This window comes from Portunus trituberculatus, chromosome 18 (genome assembly GCF_017591435.1).
Source record: "Portunus trituberculatus isolate SZX2019 chromosome 18, ASM1759143v1, whole genome shotgun sequence".
NCBI classification, from domain to species: domain Eukaryota; kingdom Metazoa; phylum Arthropoda; class Malacostraca; order Decapoda; family Portunidae; genus Portunus; species Portunus trituberculatus.
Window position 1 is genome coordinate 13,188,813 of NC_059272.1, and position 5,099 is coordinate 13,193,911.

At 37.0% G+C, this 5,099-nt stretch overlaps 2 long non-coding RNA genes across 2 annotated transcripts in view; one reads left to right on the forward strand and one right to left on the reverse strand.

Moving 5' to 3' along the window:
* Positions 1-1,317: 1,317 nt before the first annotated feature.
* Positions 1,318-2,980, forward strand: LOC123505442. Its single transcript, XR_006675133.1, has 2 exons — positions 1,318-1,452; positions 2,050-2,980. It is a non-coding gene; the product is annotated as an uncharacterized LOC123505442 (long non-coding RNA).
* The window catches only part of LOC123505443, a 2,593-nt gene continuing 31 nt past the window's right edge, over positions 2,538-5,099 (reverse strand). Inside the window, exons 1-4 of the long non-coding RNA XR_006675134.1 lie at positions 4,746-5,099; positions 3,675-3,969; positions 3,123-3,179; positions 2,538-2,817 (exon numbers count right to left, since the gene is read on the reverse strand). The exon at positions 4,746-5,099 is cut by the window's right edge and continues 31 nt beyond it. This is a non-coding gene — a long non-coding RNA (uncharacterized LOC123505443). The remainder of the gene's footprint in view (positions 2,818-3,122; positions 3,180-3,674; positions 3,970-4,745) is intronic.

Here is a 5,099-nt window from a genome sequence, read left to right on the forward strand (position 1 = left end):
GGAATATTGTTAAAGAAGTTATGTGTTATTGGGTGTCGGTCAGAAAAGGTACTGAGTTGTTTGTGGAGTTTATTGTAATGTGTGATGTTTACTGGAAGAGACTCCTCGTGAAGAGAGAGAGAGGTTCTGAAGTCGAACCACTTCGTCCCGTGAGCGAAACGAAGTGCCCTTTTCTGAATCTTCTGTAGTTTTAGAATATTTGAAGGCGCAGAAAGGGAGAGGGCGAGTGGACGGTATGTTAGAAGAGGGAGAATGAAAGTTTTGTAGAGATGAAGTTTTGTTTTTGTACTACTGCGAAATCTTTCCAGGTTACTCAAAGCCCACGCAGCTATGGCTATTTTTTGTGATATATGACTGTTGAATTTAAGATATTTGTCAATGGTAAGGCCAAGTACTTTTGTTTGTTCACCTATGGGGATAGGGCTGGATTACGAGTTTGTTGGAGTAACGAAATATGGCGGAGTTGGTTCCTCTTGATACTGAAATATGTTATTTTAGGTTTTTCTGGGTGTGAAACAACTCGCCAGTTTTGCTCCCACAGGCTTGTGGCTGTTAAATAATTTAGAATTTTATCTGTTAATACGTCTGTTTTTTTAGATCGTGCCAGTTGCGTCACATTATCTGTGTATTGTGAGTCGTGGTGAAGAGGAGGGGGGGGGTGTTAAATAGGCTGTAAACATGTTAAATAAGGTAGGAAAGTTTACTGATCCTTGAGGTACACCTGCCTTTGGGATAAAAAAAAGTCTGAAAAGGTGTCCTGGTGGCGTATTCTGGTTTGTCTCTCTCCCAAGAAACTGCACAGAAGACGTAGGGGCCGTACTTATAAAACTCCACAAAGATGCCGTCTTAGTTAGGAAAAGTACTTAACCTACGAGACTTAAGCGCTAAGAATCTTTCCTAGCAGGATGCTTTGTTAAGTAACCGTCTTTAGGCGCTTACATCGCTAACCGCTAACATGAGCAGACGTTATGTAATGTTTTTTGAGGAATTTCGCAAGAAACGGGTGAAAATACGTAAAAATTATATTCTAAATAAAAAAATATTTATTTAGTTAGTTTTCAACAATCACCTCTTCATTTTAACCTTGATAATTGAAGGTATAAATTTACCACCACTGTTGTCATCTTGTCAAAACAACAATCATTTGGCGCCAACTTCGACTGCACACCATGGCTACTCAAGAGACTCAAGACAAGAAGAGGAACAGGAAGACGAACTGGACGCCTTCATCTGGCCCACCTATACAAAATTCTCGCAAAAATACTCCGGAGCGACTTCTCCACAGCTGGCTGCTCTAAGGAAGCCAGAAATGCTGCTTGAGGAGCAATAGTGCGGAGGTGTCTGCCGTGTCAGACATTCTCCGCACTGAGGAGTGCCAGAAACATTGGCATATTATAAAATCTGAGGCAAGACGGAACACCCGCAAGCAGAGAGAAGCCATGACTGCCACAGGTAAGAGTTATTAATTTGGGAGCTAATTTTTGTTATATTTGTGTGTGAGTTGCAGCAAGATTTTAATATTTTTGAGCTTGATAGAAATTTCAGTTTTACCCTAACAAAAGATATGATTTATCTTATTATTCCTTTTAAGCACTGAATAGGTAAGGCAATTTCACTTAAAGAAAAGTATTTATTTATGGTTATTTATTTTTTGCAAGGAAGCTTACTAGTAATTTGAGTAAATACTAAGTTTCAGCAGGTCTACTGTTAAGGTCACTTGAGATTTAGATCATGGAACCTAACCACTTTAAGGAATAAATTTCAGTAAACTGTTCCTGTTTTAAGTTTGGAAGCAACAACATTGAAAGTTTTGTACTAGTGATTAATATATTAAAGTGCCAGCCATTTCCTGCATTTTTTTTTTTTTTTTTTTTGTGAAGTGGATGCATTTATTGCACACACTAATTATGATGCAGTGTCTACCTCTGACAAATAATATTACTCCAACCACACATCTGAGTTACGTATGTTATGTGAAAACACGTTCTTTATAAATTATTTATTTGTATTTGCAATTCATTAGCAATAAGATTATATTATTCTTTCCAGATGGTGGACCTCCTGCCAACCCTCCTCTCTCCCAGCACAATGAGTTAATCTTTGAGATTTTGGACCCTAAGAATGTCTCTATTCATGGGTGTACCAATAAGGCAAGCATCATTGAATGCACCTTCCTTAACAAAGGATAAGCCACTTGTAGATATAGCAATATTAGGCCATAATGTTGTCTCAAATGTCTGCAATCCAAAATACTCGTTCCCATTTAGTTTACAACTTAGAGTTAAACACAATGGTAAATTTGTTATCTAGTGTTGAGAAAATTTCATTTTTTTTTTTTATTCTTTAACCAAACAGCTAAAACAGTAATAAGAAAAAAAAAAAACTAATAAAGTTAACTTAATTCCTATCCCTTCTCCCCCCTCATAAATATGGTGTTGTAGTGGGTGAATGTGTTAATGATAACGAGTCTTAGGGATTTACAGTTTCTTAGACATGGGCTTCCTTCAAACAGAATAGGATTTAAGTCAAACACATTGTACCCTTAGCTAGATTTACTGGTTTCTGTTACTTTTGTCCTTAGCAATAAAACCAAAAACATTATCAGCTTAGTTTCTGAAGTTAGAACTAATGATGCCAGCAGTGTGCAGGCAGCAGATGATGCTGGGGAAGTGGCAGAGGCAGCCCAACAGAGAGAAGTGGTGACCGAGGCAGTGGGTGTTGAGGAGGAGGCACCTGCCACACCACTTGCAGCACCAACAGGGGCCAGACTTGCCTGGTACATCACTGGTGTTTGTGGATGAGGAGGAGATCATCCACCTGCAGAAGAAAAGGAAGCTTGAGCTTGCACTCCTTGAAGAATCTATAATGGCTCAGGAAAGGAAGCAAGAAGCAGAACAGGCTAAGTACATGTACTACACACAAAAACTAGAGTACCAGAAACAAACAAATAAAAAATAGTAATAAAGATATAAATAATGTACTATTTGTTTTGTTTGTAACCACTCAACCAAATATAAGTGTTTACACAAAACTAACTGCAGTTTCTTTATGCTAACGTACAATCTACTTACTTCAGGTATGGGAGAGAGAGAGAGAGAAAAAAAAAAAAAAAAACTACTTACATGAGAATAACACCAATCTCAGCAGTCATGACACTGGTGTCTCATCATTCATCAATGCTGTAAAAGAAAGACATTGATTTACTGCTTGATGTTGTATCACATTATATATATATATATATATATATATATATATATATATATATATATATATATATATATATATATATATATATATATATATATATATAAACTACAGAACAATTGATAATGTAGTCAATGCCACACTCATAAAAATCAGTGAAAAATAATTAAGAAAGAATCATTTAAGTTAGTTGTGAAAGTGTGTTAATTATTTTTTTAGATGTTGCTGAGATACACATTCATCATAACCCATTTAAATATTGTAAGGCTGAACAGTGATACTGTGGTATCTGTGAAGAACTCTATCTTTTCAATAGTGGGTGACTGGCAGAGAGTGAGGCAAGGAAGATGAAATCACCAACATAACAGTGCACACACAACAAAACAAGACATATAAATATAAATAACAAAGTGACAGAGGAAAAACTGAAGAATGCTACTATAATCAGCATTATGGGTTGTGTTACTTACTTGAAGTGAAGCACAACAAATTCATCCCTGTAAAGGATTACTTCATGGCGACTTTGAACTTTCTGTGCTAGGAGTCGCTCCTCGTTGCCTCCATCCTCGGCTGCAGCAAGATGTTCTTCTTCCTCAGGAAGAATGATGTTTCTTGCTTTGCAGATGTTGTGCAGCAATGCACAAACCTCTACAATTTGGCAGACCTTGGATGGAGGACCAACTCGGATCTCACTGTGTAGCATGTGAAAATGTCGCTTCAGCTGCCCGATGCCTCTCAACAACGCTGCGGGTTTTCTTGTGGGCCCTGAAATTAATATAGATTTCAATCTTACAATGCAGTACTTGAAATTGGTATGATGCATTAATTTAATTTCTGCAAACATTTAGGTTATGTCATGTATAAGGTTAAGTTAAGATTCATTGTATGATAATGATTTGTGACATGATAGCTTAAACATTATGAAACATAAAAAAAATCTCTAGTATAACATTGGTTAGGTTAATATATTCACATGAAAACTTAGAATAAAAAAGAAGAAACTCTTAAATATTTGGAAATTTTCATGAAATTTACTTGTTGTATTGGTGATTCAACCAACACACTTTACATAATTATAGCCCTCTGCAGGGTCTACATTTTACTTTATGGAGCATTTCTAGCCCCATTTTACCTTATCAGATATTAATGATACGTATACTTTTTGGGGGATCCAGAGGGGGCAAAGCTCCCCAGGTAGGAGGTTACACAATGTTAAATTACTTTACCTTATCAGTTGTTCTGGTCAAGTTTCAAAATGTTAAGTTACTCCTTAATGGGGGATGATGTCAACCCAATGAGGAGGTTACAAAATGTTAGGTTAGGTTACTTCATCTTATGGAGAAATCCAGTAAGGTTGGGGGGAGGGTCAAGATTGTGTGAAACTGCAATAATATTTCAAAAATACCTAATTCATTAATTTAGCACTTTATATTAGTTTATATGAAAAAGTGTAACTATGGGAGGTAAATAATTAGTTTTGTGTGATGTGGGATAATTAATTAGATAACTTTTTATCTAAATTTTACTACTCAGTAGCTTACCTGTTATAAGAAGACTGTGCTCCAGGCTGTGGTCTGAGGTATGGAGTCAGTAGCCACTTCTTGCTGGGATAGTCACTATCTCCCTGTAAGTGACACCCAGCTGGGACGATGCCGTTGTCAAATATCGTGCAGAGTCCACTTTGAACAAGTATTCTTGCATCGTGAACCGATCCCGGCCACTTTGCAACCACATCAATAATGTGGTATCAAGCATCAAACACAAACTGCACGTTGATGCTGTAGTATCTCTTCCTGTTGACAAACTCTACCTTATACTCTCTAGGAGCCACAATCATTACGTGCGTTCCATCAATGCCACCGATCACTTCAGGGAAGCCAGCAATCTGCAGAAAC